The 19,722-nt window shown below is 33.9% G+C and overlaps 1 long non-coding RNA gene across 3 annotated transcripts in view; it reads right to left on the bottom strand.

Moving 5' to 3' along the window:
- Positions 1 to 15,352, bottom strand: part of LOC141374598 (uncharacterized) — a 90,049-nt gene extending 74,697 nt beyond the window's left edge. For all 3 annotated transcript variants that reach the window (XR_012381612.1, XR_012381614.1, XR_012381613.1), the window contains exons 1-2: positions 15,138 to 15,352; positions 14,231 to 14,807 (exon numbers count right to left, since the gene is read on the bottom strand). This is a non-coding gene — a long non-coding RNA (uncharacterized lncRNA). The remainder of the gene's footprint in view (positions 1 to 14,230; positions 14,808 to 15,137) is intronic.
- Positions 15,353 to 19,722: the final 4,370 nt, after the last annotated feature.

Here is a 19,722-nt window from a genome sequence, read left to right as displayed (position 1 = left end):
GGAGAAATTGAATGGAGAACTTGAACTTCTATCTCTCTCTGGCAGTGACAAGGTGGTTCCTCCTATTCTGTTGACAGACTATTGTCAGAAAAAGCCAGCTAAAAAAAAGTTTAAGTAAATTCAGGACTCTCATAACATAAAAGAATGTGCCCCAATGAAGATCATTCATCATACCAAGAACCAAGAAAGATTTTGGGCGCCTGGGTGGCTCAGTTGGTTAAACAACTGCCTTCGGCTCAGGTCATGATCCCGGAGTCCTGGGATCGAGTCCCGCATCGGGCTTCCTGCTCGGCGGGGAGTCTGCTTCTCCCTCTGACCCTCTCCCCTCTCATGTACTCTCTCTCTCTCAAATAAATCAATCTTTAAAAAAAAAAGAAATAGATGTCAACATTGAGATGACAGATATGTGAGAACCGTCAAATTAAGATTTTAAAGCAGCAGAAATAATAATTCTTCAATAGTCCATTATGAACATGCTTAAAACAAAAGAAACAACAACAATAACAAAGTCTCAGCAAAGAAAAAGAAAGTCTCAACTAAAAATAGAAGATACAAAGAACCAAATGGGACTAAAAAACAAAATAACCAGAATATACAGGTCAGTCTAATTCACTATGAGAATGGAAGTTAGAAAAAATAATTAGTGAACTGGTAGAGAAAACAATAAGAAGATAAAACAACAAGAGGATAAAACAGACTGAAAACAAAACAAACAAAAAACAAAACATGATGAACAGAGCCTGAGGGACCCATGGCATTATAAGAAATTATCTAATATTTGTATCTAGAGTCCTAAAAGGTGAAGGGAAAGACTATTGAGGTGAAAACTCCTCAAAGAAATGATGGTTGATAAGAAAATGACAGACAAATTTACCAAGAGACATAAATGTACAAATGAAAGAAACTGAGAAAACCCCAATCTGAATAAACCTTATGAAAGCTACACCAAGACACATCATAATCAAATGTGTATGTACATGCATGTGTATGTTTCTAAACAACAACAACAAAAAATCCTGAAAACAACAAGATACCTACAAGACCTTACCTGTAGGAGAAAAATTATTTGAAAGATTTCCTACCAGAAACTGTGGAAATTAGAAGTGGCACAAAGAAAAACAATTGTCAAGCAGAACCAATATTCTACAAAAAATATACTTCATCAGTGAATGAGAAATCAAGATATTCTAGGTGAAGGAAAACAAAGATAGTTTCCTGCTAACTGATCTAGTGCTAAAGATAGGCTAAAGAAATTTTTCCAAACAGGAAATGATAAGAGATGGAACTTTGAGAAACCAGAAAGGAAAAAAAGAACACAGTAAGCAAAAATATCAATAAATACAATAAGCTTTCTTTCTCCTCTTGATTTCCTAATTTATGTTTTTGAATATTGAATTTATATTTTGATAGCTGAAGCAAAAAATGTGGCACTGTGTGATGTGGTTCTATGTAGAGGGAAAATATTTTAAAATTATATTATAAATGGAGTAAGATAAAAGTTTGTAGAGAAAGGTAAGGGTTTTATAGTCCACCCAAACTGATAAAGTGATGATATTAGTAGACTGTGATAAGTTTTGTATATATAATGAAATATTCAGAATAACCACTAACTATAAATATATAAGAAGTATAAATAAGTTAAAATGGAATTTTAACTAAGAAAACTGTAGATAAGTTAAAATGGAATTCTAAAAAATGTTCATGTATAAAAGTAGATAAAAGCAATCAGAGAAATAAAAACCAGAAAAAAATATAAAGTGACAGGCTTAATCCTCAGCACATCAGTAATTGCATTAAATATAAATAGTATAGCTACACTACTTAATAGGCAGGAATTGGCAGAATATTTTTTAAATGACCCAATTAGTAGCTGTGGCACCTGGGTGACTAAGCCTCTGCCTTTGGCTCAGGTCATGATCCCAGGGTCCTGGGGTAGAGTCCAGCTCCCTGCTCAGTGGGAAGTCTGTTTCTCCTTCTTCTTCTGTTTCTTCCCATACTCCTGCTCTCTTTCTCAAATAAATAAATAAAATCTTTAATAAATAAATAAATAACTCAATTATATGCTCTATACAAGATACTAATTTCAATTATACATATAAGCAGTTTGTATTCTATAAAGTAAAAACATAGAAAATTATATCATGCAAATATTAATCAAATGAAAGTAAGAGTGGCTACATTAATACCAAAAAAAAGAGTAGACTTTAGAGCAAAAATAATAGTAATAATAATAATGAGACAGAGAGAAGCACTGTATAATGTTAAAGGGGTCAACCTTGCACAAAGACATTGAGCTTCTAAAAATGAATGAGTCAACCAATACAGCTGCAAAATGTATGAAGTAAAAGCTGATAGCACTAAAGGAGGAAATAGACAAATTCTCAATTGGGGATATCAAGACTCTTCTCTCAACAACTGACAAAACAAATAGAAAATTTGCAAGGGTATCGAATAATTCAACATTACAATCAACTAACAGAATAAAATAGGCCTTTATAGAACTCTCCACCCAGAAAACCTCAGAACACATATTTATTTTTAAGTACTCGAGGAACATATAAAAAGTAGATCATACACTGGGCCATATAAAAAATGTGAACAAATTAAAAAAAAAAAAACTTGTAACCATAGATGTTTTCCAACCACAATGGAATCCTATTAGGAATCAGTAAAATTAAGGTAACAGGAAAATCTCCTAAAATTTTAGAAACTAATTAACAGACTTCTAAATAATCCATGAGGGCACCTGGGTGGCTCAGTTGGTTAAGCGACTGCCTTCGGCTCAGGTCATGATCCCGGAGTCCTGGGATCGAGTCCCACATCGGGCTCCCCCTTCTCTGTGGGGAACCTGCTTCTCCCTCTGCCTCTGCCTGCCACTCCCCCTGCTTGTGCTCACTTTGTCTCTCTCTCTCTATGTCAAATAAATAAAATCTTTTAAAAAATAAATAAATAAATAAATAAATAAATAAATAAATAATCCATGGGACAAAGGAAAAAGTCCCAAAGGAAGTTAAAAAAATACATTGAGCTAATTGAAAATGAAAATGCAGCATATGGAAGTGTATGGGTTACAGATAGCAGTGTTGCCCGGAAAACTCATAACTCTAAATGTATGAATTAGAAAAGAGGAAGTCTCAAATCAATAATATAAGCTCACATCTCAAGATCCTAGAAAAATACAGCAAAACAAGCCCAAAGTGAGCAGAAGGAGGTAAGTAATAAAGGGTAGAAATCAATGGAACAGAAAAAAATTACAGAAAAATCAATGAAACAAAAGACTTGTTTTTTGAAAATAACCAGTAAATTTGACAAATCTCCAGTAAGACTGACAAATAAAAGAAAAGGATACACATTATGAATAATGGGAATGAAACAGAGTCATTGTAATCATCAAAAATTAAGGAAATTAAGGGCGCCTGGGTGGCTCAGTTGGTTAAGCAACTGCCTTCCGCTCAGGTCATGATCCTGGAGTCCCTGGATCCAGTCCTGCATCAGGCTCCCTGCTCGGCAGGGAGTCTGCTTCTCCCTCTGACCCTCCCCCGACTCATGTGCTCTCTCTCTCTCCTTCTCTCTGTCTCAAATAAATAAATAAAATCTTAAAAAAAATTAAGGAAATTAAATTCATATATAAAATTTTTTCTAAGGGTATTTTTAGGCCCAGATAGTTTTACTGCAGAATTAAACCAAATGTTGAAAGAGTAATTTTCACCAGTTATATAGAATCATTTTAAGAAATAGAAGGAAGATACTTCCTAATTTATTTTTTGAAGTTAGTATTATCACGATACCATGATACCAAAACCAAAGTACAAAAAAATAAATAAAAAATAAAGGAAGAAACCTACAGTTCAATATCTCTCATGGATATAGATGCAAAACTACTTAGAAAAAAAATACCATTATAGTATTTAGCAATATATAAGAAGAATTATGTAAAATGATCAAGTATAGTTGATCAAGTCTGGCTCAATTTTCAAAAATCAGTCAACATAATCCACCACATTAACAGGCTGAAGAGTGAAAATCACAAAATCATATCAATAAATGCAGAAAAATCATTTGATAATTCAACATCCATTCATGATTGCAATTGTTAGAAAAATAGAAATAGAGGATACCTTCTTCAACTTGATAAATAACATTTACAAAAAAACCTACAGTTAATATACTCAATGGTCAAAAGACCAAATTCCTTCCTCCAGAATCAGGAATAAAGCAAGTATGTCTGCTCTTACCATTCTCATTCGTTATGGTACTTGAAATTTCAGCCAATGCAGTAAAGCAAAAAGGAAATAAAAATGCATCCAGAGTAGGAAAAAAAAAAAAGGAAAGAAAGAAAACAGATCCTATTTTCAGATGACATGATAATGTACAGATAAAGTCCCAAGTAATCTAAACAACAACAGCAACAATTATTTCTAGAGCACTCTTTGAGTTCAGCAATTTAAGATCAAAGAGAAATATACAAAAATCTATTGTATTTCTACATGTTACCAACAAGCACGTGGACACTGAAATGAAAAACACAATGGAATTTATAATTTCTGCACCAGAAGAAGACATAGAAATATAAGTTCAAAAATTGAAATTGAAGCAATACAAATACAAAAGTAACCAAGGAAAAAAAAATCAATCTGTGTGCAGTGCTTTTATGAGAAAATTTTTAAACTTTCATATAATCGAAACTGCCGTAAGGTTTTCTGAAGAATCTGTAAAGATTAACATAAAGTATATTAGAAGCAGAATGAACAAGAATAATCAAGACACTCCTGATAAAAATTATTATGTGGATGTTTGTTATCAGATATCAGAATGATCTATAAAGCTATAAAAGTTGAAATAATGTGGTACTGGCTCAAATAATAACAAATTATCAGTGGTAAAATTTGTTTTGTCCGTGAGGAAAAAAAAACAATTCTGGGTTAAATAAGTACCTAGATGTGAAAAAAAAAGCTGAAAAAATCCATAAACAAAATCCACATATTTTATCATTTTGGTATAAGGATCATGCCGATGAATAAATTTTAAAATATTAAACTAACAGAAAATCATGAAAAATTCAATTTTACTAAATTTAAGAAACTTGGATTATCAAAAAATACTACAGAGGGAAAATGATTTAAATAAAGAAAGCCTCCACATATTCTGAGAGAATTTATAACACATATAACTGAAAAATAACCTGGGTATAGAAAATATAAAGAATGTCTATGAAGGGCAAAAATTAAAAATGGACAGACAAGAATTAGCTTCCTCTGCAATGAGATGTTATTTCATATTTGGTAGAACTTTTTTTAAAAGCATGAGTGCCACATTTAGCAAAAATGTGGAACAAGGAATCACTTCTAAGCATAGGGATTCTCTTCTTGAGTGTGAAGATGGAGTGCTTATCTGAATGCAAACAAGACTAGAGAAGAGAGGTAGTGGCCAAATCATTCATGGCTTAAATTACACTGGATTATATCCAAAGGCAATGAGAGGCAATTTGAGTATTTTAAGAAGAAAAGTGACATATCAGTTTTATGTTTGTGAAGAAAACAGGAGTTAGCTTAAAGGATCAATTAGAGAAGGGCAAGAGAGGAAGCCAATTGTCAGCATTACGGTTAACAGGAAATGTTTAAAAATGGAGAATAAGAGTTGATGGTATAAAAGCAATATTATTTTTCTAAATTTAAGTCTTAAGGCAGTTACAAATATTTTATTACTAATTATAAAATTACGTTACAATGTAACAGGAGTAATGAAAAGTCCCTAAAGCAATTTTAATGATGTCCTTGTTTTCCAAAAATAAGTTATTTGATTAGAACCTTGTTACTAATTTAATCATTTTTAATTGATGACTTATGGCCTAAAGGATTTTTCACCCAAGTACGTAAAAAACCAATTGTGAAATCAGTAATAACTTAATGATTCAAGTAACAATTGTCTAAATTATAGCATATAATAGATTTCCTGAATTAAGCCTATTATACTTTGCATTATTTATAAATTTTATTTTGAAAATATGAGTCATCTGCTTTAAACTATCCCCCCTCCAGATAAATTCTATGAATACAGGAGATAATATAAAAATTGACTCCTTTTGTTTTTATGATTCATAAAATTCAGTTAATTCCTCTAATTATTTAATATCCATGTACTTTTATAGTTCATAGGAATCCCATTTGATTATAAAATATTGACAATAATTTAGACACTACATGAAGAAATAACTGAATAAAGCAAAGAAACCAAACTATTAGGAATTCTTACTTTCATATTTCTATTTTTCCATGTCACCGTCTTAAACATTTCACACCCCTAAGCATTTTGGTTTAGTCTTCTATCTTATCATTTGATAGGCACAAGATGGCTGTTATAATTAGAGAAATCACATTTTCATCGACTGTGTTCAAGGCTTGGGTAAGCATGAGGAGGAACAAAAGGATATTCTCCTCATGCCATTCTTGTCTGCATCAGGGAAGAAATCTTTTTCTAAAATCTCTGAAGCAGACTTTATTTATGTGTCATTGTCCATCCCTCTACCAATCCCTAGTAGAGACATAGGGTCTCCATGATTGACTCAGGTTAATCATGATGTGTCCCTTGGAGCTGGCCACATTACTTTTCAAGAAAAATAAAAAGCAATTAGTTATCTGCAATAGAAATGATGTTGGCATGTAACAGGGAAGCCAAAAAACATTTTCTGAAGCCTTGTCTGTGTCCCTTACTGTGCTATAAACTTCCTGTAGATTAGAGGAGAAGAGGCAAAAGTAGTAGTACTGCTCTATATTTTTTTTCTATTATCTTTAAATGTTAACACCTTAACAACTTTAATATATTTAATGTTAATGTGCTTAAAAACCTGAATTCAGTCAACACAACATTTGTAAAAGGATGCTGAAAGAGCAGCAATATTTCAAAAGCTTCTGTATTTTAAATTAATTTCATCATTGTTTTAGAATGCATAGGCATTTGCAGGGTATGGATTCAGGTACAAGTGAAAAGTTTTAAGAAAATATGTCTAAGAAATGCACATTTATTGAGAACTGAGCTTTCAAAACCTAAATTTTAATATAAAGTAGTACAGTGAAAAATAAATTTGAAAATAATATTGCGAACTTAAATGAAACAAACACTGATTAAAACATTTGTGTGTGTGTGTGTTGTAGTTCTTTCCTCTCTGATCTTTAGGTGTAGAGTTTACACTCCGTACTCCTCAACTCATAGCACACTGTATACATGTCCATTTGAAGTTATTCCTTTTGTATTTTACTTACTTTGTCTTACACTGTTCCATTCCATTTTATTATGTTTTATTTCCCCTTTTCTTCTGGTCTGCTTCTCTGTGCCCTTCCATCCCCATATGAACCCACTCTCCTTATCTAATGTTCAATGGAAAATATGCATGAAAACTTATCCAATATGGAGTATTGTTGAGTAAATGTGTTTTGATTTACAGACATACTTAAATATGAATTACATTATTTTACTCCACTTTCATTCTCAGCACTAATGTTTTGAGATAGAGCCATGCTTCTTTATGTTTCTAAGTTGTTGCTCCTTACTGCTCAGAAGTATTCTACTCACATTCTATTTAAGCATTCTTCATGTAATGCTCAGTTTTGAAACTTGCAACTACTATTGCTATAAAAAGTAATGATGTGACATGCCCTTACAGAAGTTAGGTTTTTTGTTTGTTTGTTTTTTTCCCCCACCTGTAAGTAGGGATCAGTTTGTGTACCATCAGTATATTGCGAGAATATACTGAGAGAGAGAGAACCTCTCTAGGAATTTAGAAGATGATATCTAATACAGAGAATTAGGTTAACAAAACTCTTAGAAAAGCTTGAGATAATATAAGGAAAGACTGCTGTTGTTCTCAGATTCCCTCCTAGCTTCCATGGCATCAAGAAGATGAAGATCTGAAAAGAAGAAAAAAGAACAAGAAGAAGAAGAAGAAGAAGAAGAAGAAGAAGAAGAAGAAGAAGAAGGAGGAGGGGGAGGAGGAGGAGGAGGAGGAGGAGGAGGAGGGGGAGGAGGAGGAGGAGGAGGAGGAGGAGGGAGAGGAGGAGGAGGAGGAAGAGGAGGAGGAGTGAGGATCTCAAACTACTTCTAATGTTCATGGGTAGGTGACTCACACAAGGACGTCTCAAGGCTGCCGAAAACCCCACATCTGCTGAGTCCCATACCACTGCCTGTTGCTGTCACAATAGCCCCTTCTACCTTCCAAATCACATGCTACTGCTTCTTATTGGAGGAATCTAAAAAATGACTATTATAGCAAAAATTCTGGAAAGTGTATTCCCATACATCCATTATACTCCATATGATAGAGGGGAGAATACAGAAGAGAGTAGAGATTACAATTTATTTCCAAAAATGAGTATCTAGCGTATCAGGCTTCACCGTCCATAATTTAGATAAATATTGCTTTATTGACATCTACAAATGGTTGGTCATCTTACATAATCTTGGTAAAGCCTAAATTTGATCTCCCCATGTCCTTGCCCTTTACTTGGAATGACACACACTTCTGTCATTCAAGGTACATGAAACTAGGATCTTACAAATGTTTCTCATCTTTATTTCTCTAATTTCTAGTAAGTTAAGAGTATCTATTCATATGCTTATTAGCCACCCAGGCCTAAATTTTTAACTGCTCATTAATATGTGTTGATTATCTTCTCTTGGTTTTCCTAATTATTTTTATTTAATTTAGATGTTCTTAGTATTTTTTAGATATCCATCGCTTGGCCATTTTGGATTCATAAATATCTTCTCCCAGTCACACTTGATTCTTAACATCAATTAACATCTATTGAATAAAAATCATCATTAATCTTAAGATTTATAACTTTTATGTCTTTTTAAAAAATTACTTCCCTAAGCCTTTGATATATATATATATATATATATATATATATATATATATACACATTTTCTTCAATTAATTTATTATGTTTACCTTTAAGGAACTTACATTACTATATTGCTTAATATTGTGAATGTGAATAAATATACATTAAAACTGGCTTCTTAAGTTTGCCCAATAATAACATGACTCTCTGTTTTATGTGATTGAATTTGTAGACATTGCTTATAGTGTCATGGTAGAGTTTTACTGTATTTTCTGAAATTTCTGATCTTCATTTATAAATTCATTTAAAGTTTGTTTAATGCTTCTTGGAATATTTGCTTATTAATCTAGAAACAGATCAGCTGGGCTTCAGAATGATTTGCTCAGCTACACCCCTCTCAAAACTGAGGGTTCTTTCTCTACATTCCATATGTGCGTTCCTTTGTTAATCAATAAAATAAGGAAATGCCCACCAATCTTTTGTATGGAGGAGAGTAACCTTATGATGGCGGTATGAGCTAAGCTAAAATAAAATCCCCCCAAGGGATGGAAATAGAGATGCCATATCATTTCTTGATAATGTCAATAATAAACCACTTCTCCGCTCGCTACTCCTTCATAAAATACAGCAGCTTGAGGTTGGGTGAGAGATTCAGTTACTGTTTAAAGTATCTGCATTCTCAGGTGTACACTGATCAATCTTTCAGAATAGCTATGAATCCAGAATAAAATTAAACATTTCTATAAAAAGAGTTGAAACCACAACCATGCATCTTATTTCATGGACAAAAGTAAAGTTGAAATAACATATTTTATTTTATATTTTAGAATTCATTAATTTGCTTTTACAACAGAGAACCAAAATTATATGTGTCCATAGCCTTTCCACCTACCCACCCTACTCACTATAGATATTGTCTTTGCATGCTCAGTCCCTGGGCATTTGCTGCCCCCATTGTTGATAGTGGAAGGGTAAGTAGAACTGACAGAGCCAGGAGGTCTACAGCGAGTTATATGATGAAGGCAGAGCTGCTGTAAGAAGAGAAATTAGGAGAATAATTGGAAGGTAGGAAAGAATAAGTAAGGGAACTAAAACAAACAGGAGCATATGTGTCCTGAGACTGGGAGTATTTAGAAAATGAGAGCTGGGGGCGGGGTTGACTGCCAGGCTTGTGAAATGCTGAGAGAAGACATGTGGAAAGAGGATTGGAGAGAGAGCTGGTAAAAGTCAGGATTAAAAATGTCTGTGTCTGAGGAGATTTGCTCCTTTTAATGCTTTACTGAGGCTTAAATTCTTGAACTATCTCAATTTTCTAAGCAAGTCTGGTGATTATTTAATTATAACTGTGCTCACACTTTGCTGAGGGTAGCTCAAATTTATTTGGGTTCACTAACTCATTTTACCCTTAGAATAAAAATTTCTAACAAGTAAATATGCCATTAAGTTATATTCCCTTATTAAGACTATGTGTGCACATGTATGTGTATAATTTTAGAAGACTTTTAATGACAATTTCCCTACAGATTGTATAGAATTCTGTGTTACATTGCTGAAGCATATGCTTAAAATGTCATGGAAAAAGACCTGTTAGAAAATGTTAGCTCAAAAGATTATCATAAGGTCTTATATTCTTACAACCTAGGGAGCTAAATGATTTCTATACGATGAATTTATATTAGCTATTTTGATGGATATAAGTGACAAATCAAATTTAGATTTGTAAATAAATGGAGATAGTAATATATGCTTTAATCTTATCAACACAATTAGTTAAATCATTCTGATTCAGAAAACTGACATTACCCAAAACTAGAAGGTGGTCCTAGAACTCTGTGGTCCCAAAGACTTTAGGAGGTACATGAAATCAAACTATGTTCATAACAATGCTAAGATGGTATTTACCTTTTTAACTTTCAATCTCTCATGAATATACATTGGAGTTTTCCAGCAGTTACATGCCATTTGATATTGCAAAAGATTAAATGCAGTAGATATGAGAACATCTGTCTTCTATTAGGGCAGATATTTTAAAAGTTTTGACAAACATAAAATAATGCTAACCTTTTCACTATTTTTGTTTTAAAAATATAGTCATTGTTCCATAAAATATCTTATTTATACTAACATAATGGCTCATTATTGCTAGTTTTAAAAGAATAATGAATAACTGTTCTTAAGTGTCTCAGTTTAGTTTCTTATGTGGTAAATATTAATAGATATACTCACCAATAACCAAAGCTCTTTGGGATCTTCATAATCTTTTAGAGCACAAAGTGGTTCTGAGATCATAAAGTTTGAGCTTTTCAGTCTTAGAAATGTTAGAATATACATATATATATATAATTAAAAATAGGAGATGATGAAGGAAGAAGGAAGAATGGATAAAAGGAAGAGCAAGAGAATAAAGAACACATTGCAAACAGAACTGAAGGAAAGATGTTGGCTCACTATACTTCATGTGACATGTCAAATAGCAATGTCTCTTCCATTGAAATAAATAAAACACAAGAAAGATCAGAAGCCCACTGTCTCTACCCTCAAAACTACATTCATACTCAACCCATTGAATAAAATGAGGTATGAAAAGTAAAATACAAGGACCTTTAAGGTTTTTTTTTTTTTAAAGATTTTATTTATTTATTCATGAGAGACAGAAGGAGAGAGAGAGGGAGAGAGAGAGAGAGAAGCAGAGGGAGAAGCAGGCTCCCAAGGAGCAGGGAGCCCGATGTGGGACTCGATCCCAGGACCCTGGGATCATGACCTGAGCCGAAGGCAGACGCTTAACCATCTGAGCCACCCAGGCGCCCAAGGACCTTTAAGATTAAAATGTAATAATCACTACTAAATTTCTTATATTTCATTTTTGGAGTCATTAGGGCACAGCACTTTCTTTTTATTATTATTATTGTTATTTTAATTACAGGATAGTTTACATACAGTGGTATATTAGTTTTAGGTGTACAATATAGTGATTCAACAATTCTATATATTAGTCGGTGCTCATCCTGATAAGTGCACTCTTTAATCCCCATCTCCTTTTTCACCCATCCCCCAACCCACCTCCCCTCTGGTAATCATCAGTTTAATCTCTATAGTTAAGAGTCTTTTTCTTAGTTTCTCTCTCTCTCTTTTTTCCCTTTGCTACTTTGTTTTGTTTCTTAAATTCCACATGAGTGAAATCATATGGTATTTGTCTTTTTCAGACTGACTTATTTCACTTAGCATTATACTGTCCAGCTCCATCCATGTCACTGCAAATGGCAAGATTTCATTCTTTTTATGGCTGAACATTTCAGTGTATACATACCACATCTTCTTTATACATTCATCTATCGATGGACACCTGGGCTACTTCAATTTGGCTATTGTAAATAATGCTGCAATAAACATTGGGGTGTATGTATCCCTTTGAATTAGTGTTTTTCTATCCTTTGGGTAAATACCCAGTAGTGTGATTACTGGATCTACTGGATCGGAGGATAGTTCTATTTTTAACTTTTTGAGGAAACTCCATGCTGTTTTCCACAGTGGCTGTATAGAGCACAGCCCTTCTACTTCATGATAGTTTCAAGAGCTTTATTAATTAAAAAAAATAAATGCATAAAAATAATTAATTAAAAACCTTAAAAGTCACTGAGTGATTTTAAGAGTATGACATAGAGACATGGTACCTATGGCAGAGTAAGCATGTTTTTGTCTTTTGAAAATGTATAAAATGAAATGCTGCAAAACCAAGTTTCCCCAGTGTATACATAACTCATAGAAAATATTAATAAGCTCATCACTGTGCCAGTCTGGTACCAAATCACTAAGTCTATTTAGTGCTTATAATATAGTGTTACATTGATTTAATGATGCTATTAGTGATATTTGCAGTGATTGGACTGGCATAAACAATTAGTACTTAGGATACTGTTTCTTGGTAGAAAAAAACACCTAATTCCACTAATTGCCTCTAGTTCTGCCTCTATTAACTGCACACTTTGTACATGCTAATAGTCTTATTATCAGCTGTTGCTGAGTTAATTAAAAGTCATGTCTACAAGCATAAGCCAAAATAAAAATACATATTCTGCTCAGCTTTTTATATATTAAATAAAAATTTTAGAATACCATACTTAAACATTCATCTTCAGAAAATGCAAAACAATTAAAAAGATTCATATGCCAAATTAATTTATGACAAGCTCAGAAGAAGTTGTAAACATAATTTTGCATTTGCATTATAATAGTTAAGAATTATACCAGTCCGTTGGTGAGTATAGCAAATATCTGCTAAGTTTTCAGAAAAACATTGTTCATTCTTTGAATAAAGGAATTTATCCCCAAAAGACTCTTTTTATTTCCTTTTATTCCTGAAAACAGCTAAGATACATTTTAATTTGTAATGCAAATCTCAAAATTAACCTGAAATACATTTTCTTTTTTGTTAGTATTTTACTATTTCAGATTCTAATAAATCATTTCTAAGTAAATGATACAGACTGAGTGGAAAACTCTTCTTTTTTGTTCATTTATTAAAGGGGAATTATATATGACATAATATTTGTATCTAGGAACAGTGACTTGAGTTTTAAGCTTTTATTATTATAACCCATCATTAGTGACAATGTATATATACTGGACATTATTTTACAATTATGAATGTCACAGTGATTTCAGTTACATTCACTTGTGTTATTCTTAGAGAAATAAAGATGTTAGGTATCACTAATCTTAACTGAATTTTATTCAAGGAGAATCACTCTAATTGGGACCAATCGAAATGAGCAAGTTTTCCTATGCTTTTAATTTATTCCTTAAGCATACAAGCTGTCTACATTCTCTCAATTGGGAATTGATAAGTGTTGTATTGCTATAAAATGATAAACATGTTGCAGTAGGCTCCGTGTTATAGTATGCTTTTTGTTTCAGAACAAATAATTTTTAAAATTTAAAAGTAAAATGTTATGTATATATGTACATGGGTATATACAAAATATTTATATCTAATTTGTACTTGGATTACATATCATAAATTGAATTCCTAAAATCTAATTTTCTTTCTAACAACAACAATAACAACAACAGAAAAGAATTAGATGATATGTTTATGAAATATCTTTCCAGAAAAAAAAACAAAAACCTTAATTAAAACAAAAACAAATAAAAAATCAAAACAAAAAACAAATAAGACTATTGACTTCAAGTAAAATTCAGTCAAACAAAGAAAGTTATACCAGGTGAAACTTTTAAAAAATCTTTCTATACCCTTCTATTTCACTAAAACAAACATCAAAATTTTGATGATCTTTTCACATTATCCATTGCTTTTGACGCATTTTTCTTAACTGTCACATACCTGTGTATATTCCTAAAAGCCAAGTCAAAAATGAATGTTTAATTCCTACCTTCTTTCACTTCTTTGAACTTGATGCATTTGTGTATGCTCTGCTTCTTGAAATTAACTCCAACTTTAGCTTCCTTGACAAACTTCCATGGTTCTCCTCCTCATACAAGATAGTATCTTCTCAGTATTCACTACTGGTTCTTTTTTCTCTGTGACTTTAAAACATGGCTTTCCCTGAGGTTCCATTATTGGCCCTGACCTCTTCTCATGCAATCATTCTCAAGGTAAATGTTTTTATTCCAATGTACCTGATTACTTTAAAAAAAAAATCTATGACCTCTAAACATAGGTACTTAATATTATTCAGCACAACTTCCTTAAATATTGCACAAATGAATCTATATCACTATAAACTGAGCTCATTATCTATCTCCCAAATCTATCCCTTAACTACTATATCTTAGCTAAAATCACTACTTTTAAGCAGCTAGAGTTCCCCTTTTATTCCACTTAGCACAAAGGGTTCAGTGTAGTTTCTTATTTACTTGATCAGATCTTCTAATGGAATCCAAGGTCCAGGAAGGCAGAGTCTATTTCTTGTCTATTTTGTTCACCGTGGTACACCTAGTTGTGTGGTCCTAGAAGAAAAGAGTTAATGCGCACATTGACTCTTTTGTCTGTCACCACCCCACATGCCCAATTAGTCCACACGTCCTCTTGATTCCTCATCCTAGAAGTCTCTGGGATCTACCATCTTGCCATATTTCTATTCTCTGCTTTTATGATCCATGGACATAAATGCTATAATAATTCCCTAACTGATTTCTCTGATTCAAGCCTTTTCATCTACAGAATTATCTTCTCCTGATCAAAACTTTTCAATGATTCTAGTTCCTTAAGATGATATATAAGAAAAGAAAAAAAAAAAGATGATATATAAGTATTTTCCTAATGGAACTGCTACTTACCCCAACATCTCCTGCTCCGCACTTTCCAGGGGCTGAGTCATCTACCTATTCATTAATTTTAATAAATTTCTGGAAAACATGAAACAACACACTGTGCTCCTGTCACAGGGCTAGCTAGATATAGATACTGATATAAATATCAATATAGATATCTATATATGATGGGAGTGGCCTGCAATCCCTGTACTGACGGATCAACTATGACTCCAAACTTTGCTGTGACAGAGAGGAGAAGGCAAGGGGGTCAATGCTCAGAGACAAGACCCTTTGTTCTTCTTTGCTCCCGCCTTTATTGGTCCTTCAGGATAATCACAAATCCTTATCACTGTTTCTCAAGCGCCGGATGTGTGACTAGGGATCTTACTGAAACTAGGAGTATCTGTTTACAGGAAAAGATACAATATACTAATCCGCGTGTTCTAAGAGTTCTGCGAAACACAGCCTAAGGGACAGTGCATGCATCTCTTAGATCACAGGGCAGCTGTTCGGGCTAAGAAAGCTTGGGGGAAGGCAACTCCCTGGGGCATTCCAACAGCAGAGTGGTCACGCAGACCTCGGCATTCCAAAGGCTTGCGCTCTTCTCTGAAACCTTCCATTGTTCCCAGCGACCTCTGTGTTACATTTTAGCAGCCAGGTATTATGGATGACTTCCTGCTCTACACTAATCCCAACATATGTAAATACAGACATAGATCTTGAAAGATATGGATATGGGCATAGATACAGATAGATATAGGTGTTAAAAGGAAGCAGAATTTTAGACCTCAAAGTATGTCTCTTTGGCATAAAGACTATCCCGACCTGGTTATTTATTTTTTTTTTTAGGTTTTGTTTTATTATTTATTTGAGAGAGAGAGAATGGGAGAGAGCACAGGAGGGAAGAGGGTCAGCGGGAGAAGCAGACTCCCTGCTGAGCAGGGAGCTTGACGTGGGACTCGATCCCGTGACTCCAGGATCATGACCTGAGTCGAAGGCAGTAGCTTAACCAACTGAGCCACCCAGGTGCCCCCTGACCTGGTTATTTTAAGAAACTGTAGACACAGCAGAAGTTCTGGAAACTGAGCAGAAGTTATCCTTTTGCAAAACATTTAGTTTATAAGGGAAATCTCTATTTGTAAGAGTGCCGCTCTCACCGTACCGGGAAGAGGTTTCCATTTCTCTGGAAATTGTTATCAACGGTGAAGACGTGGACTTAATCTGCATCACAGTCTTATTCTGGTTTACTGTGTTTTTCCTCCCATAAGTAACTCCCCACCTCCAACAACTTCTTTTGCCTTTAGCAGAAAATGGCGTTTCAGGTGATGGCTTCAACCATTTTGGGGAATTACTCAGTTTTCCTGGGTATTTCCCACGTATACAAGAGATACACACGTTATCAAATTTCTGTATGTTTTTCTCCTCTTACTCTGTCTTTTTATTACAGTGTCTCAGCCAAAAACCTAAAAAGGTAGAGAGAATTATTTTTCCTCCCCCACAATATGTGGATGTGGATATAGATGTAGTTGTAGACATAGATATTTTTAATCACCTCTGGCCAATTCTCCCACTCATTCTTCTCAACCATTTCAGATGTATATCCTTGGTGAAGGATTCCCACCAAAGAACAGGGAAGTGTTCTCTCATGCCTTTCTACAGAATCCTGGCAATAGCTCTCTTAAAGCACTTGGGAACTGCATTTACATGTCTGTACTATAAGCTCCTTGAAAGTAGAAACGGTATACTTTGGTATATTACACAGTGTCACATAATCAGTAGTAAAAGCATTTGTTAAAAGAACATGTAAATTAGGGGCACCTGGGTGGCTCAGTCGGTCAAGCGGCTGCCTTCGCTCAGGTCATGATCCCAGGGTCCTGGGATTGAGCCCCGCATCGGGCTCCCTGCTCGGCGGGGAGCCTGCCTCTCCCTGTCTCTCTGCCTACTTGTTCTCTCTCTGTTTCTCTCTGCCAGATAAATACATAAAATCTTTAAAAAAAATATGTAAATTAAAACAATTACAATTTGTATTATCATATCAATCTATCATGTGAAAAGAAAGAAATTTAGTTTTATTTATTTAGTTTTCTTTTTTTTAAGATTTTATTTATTTTTTAGAGAAGAGAGAGTGAGTGTGAGAGGGGGGAGGAGCAGAGGGAGAGGGAGAGAAGCAGACTCTCTGCTGAGCAGGAAGCCTGACAGGGGGCTTGATCCTGGAACTCCAGGATCTTGACCAGAGCAGGAGGCAGATGCTTAACCCACTGAGCCACCCAGGCACCCCAAGAAATTTAATTTTAAATACACTTATCCAGGTAACAGCAGCACAAAAACCCTCAAATTAAGAATCCTGTAAATAAAAATTCATTTCAGAACTCTTAAGTCCACTAAAGAATACTTAACATAAAAAAAAATCAATCCCCAGTTGATTATGCAAAGTATAACTCAAGCAACACTTGGAACACCCCTCTCTTCTGTTTTTAATCTGATAACTAATAAATATGTTATATATTAAGAAAGCTTTATAGGTGAGAATTTGATTGTTGTTAAAATCCAAATTGCTCTTAGAGTTTAACAATAAACTATTTTGAGTTAGTTTGAACTTCTTCATATGAACTGAAGATCCTTATTTGGAAACATCTTTTTTATAGGAAATAATTGTAACGCTGGTTTATGATTGAAGCAAAACAATGAAACTTCAAATTTAGGTATGTAGGGAAGCATAAGCTTGAAATATTTGGTCATTTCTACTCGAGTCAGCTCCACCCTCCGTAAGCAAGACACCACAAAAGACAAGCCCAACTGAGATATCAGAAAGAATATCTCCTAATTTTGTATGGCATGTTAACTGTTTTCAACATTAAAAATATTTCCTATGCTTTCATGGAAAAAAAAAGGAAAACACTTGTGTACACAATCTGCAGTAAAGATTCAGTGAGAAAATGAAGCACAAATGTGTTTTATTCAATGTCAGAATATATCAAAGTCAACAATTTAGACTTTAAAAAAAAAAGAAAATGTATTTCCCATTCTGTCACAAAGAGCATATTTCATTTTGAAGTAACTAACACAATGAGAACAAATCAGGATAAGATTTGTGTTTCTATCAATCAGCGTAAGAGAATAGAAGAGTTGGAACTCTAATTCAGGTCATATGGGAATACAGGTAGAGAAAAAACAGGGAGGGAGAAATAAGCAATCCTGAATGGTGTGGAGAAGATGAGCTCACTGCAGCTTGCTCAACTTAGAGGCTCCTCATGTGTGTCCTCTACCTTCTCAGGAGAACTGTCAAAGTCCATCTGGGAAGCAGAGAAGATGGTCTGGAGTGGAAACTGCTATACTGTTTTAATCCTCCCAGTGAGTCCTCCATGAATCTGGAAATCAGGTTCTTTTTGCCCTTATTAAGAGAGTAAAAGTTCTAATTTAGTGATTTATCTATTAAGGTTTCAAACTTCTAGTCAAACATGCAGTTTTCACTAATCCTAATAGGGCCTTACATGTTAATTGTGCTGATGCCACTGTAAAATGACCGTACTTCTTATCCTTCCGGGTTTGTCACAGCTGGTAGCATTATCCTAAGGCTCACTCTGAGTACAGAACCACAGTGCTGTCATTTTTCAGCAAACATTGTCAATTTTTTCTTGTCTCATATTGTTTTCCCATGGGTTTTGTTATGATTTCTTCTGCTGCTGATTTCTTATCAGTATTTGCTACCTAATCAGCAACCATCATTTAGCAGAAGCCTCAGCTAACATGATGCCCCCTTGTTCAGCCTTTTAGCTTTCCTTGGGACTGTCCGACATAGACTTCTTTTACTTCACTACAAAACTGTCATTCCTTTGCAAGCTAATAATTAATAATCAATTAATATTTGATAATAAGTTTGCATTACAGTTTGCCAACTGAAGTGATTCATTTTCATCTCTTTAGGAATATCTCTTCACCAATTGAAAACTGAGAACAGGTTCACAGTGTGATTCTTTCCTTTCATATAAAGTATGTATATGCACACACATGATGTGGCACAGGAAATAATGAAAAGTTTTATGAAAGCATGTAGCTATACTACTGATTAAGTTTTGTTTCCATATTAAATGAGCTTGGGAATCTTTTAGAAAGATGCTATTTAGGCATAAAATACTGCCTTTGTATCTGTACTTGCATAGCTTATAAATTATATCTTAAAATTTCACAAACAAAAAGCAAGTTTTTACCATTGTCAATGTAGCTATCCCAGAGGGGGCCTCCTCTGTTACCAAAACAATTCCCAGCAGAGTTCTAATCCCTTCACTGTTACCAGTTAGATGGAGCAGAGCAATGGTTGGTGGTAGGTCAGATAGAAAGAAAGAACTCATTTCTGGATGCCAGATTGAACCTGACATGGTGACAGGAAAATGATTTCTTTAAATTTATAAACAGAACAAACCAGATATAAATGGAATCATTTGCAAAAAATTTGGAACCTCAAAATGTAATCTCTTATGAACAAAACACACTTATTGTTAAAACTATGCATTTTCTGCCAAAATCATAGGTTGTTATAATGCCATTTAGCATTTTATTATTCAGGCAAAATATTAGAATGAGAGAATATATAGTTCTCCACTTTTTGAAG

The sequence above is a fragment of the Callorhinus ursinus genome, unplaced genomic scaffold (genome assembly GCF_003265705.2).
Source record: "Callorhinus ursinus isolate GAN/ISIS: 27379988/994484 unplaced genomic scaffold, GSC_fseal_2.0 scaffold19, whole genome shotgun sequence".
NCBI classification, from domain to species: domain Eukaryota; kingdom Metazoa; phylum Chordata; class Mammalia; order Carnivora; family Otariidae; genus Callorhinus; species Callorhinus ursinus.
Note: the sequence above shows the minus strand (reverse complement) of the source record. Positions and strands in the feature narration are given on the sequence as shown.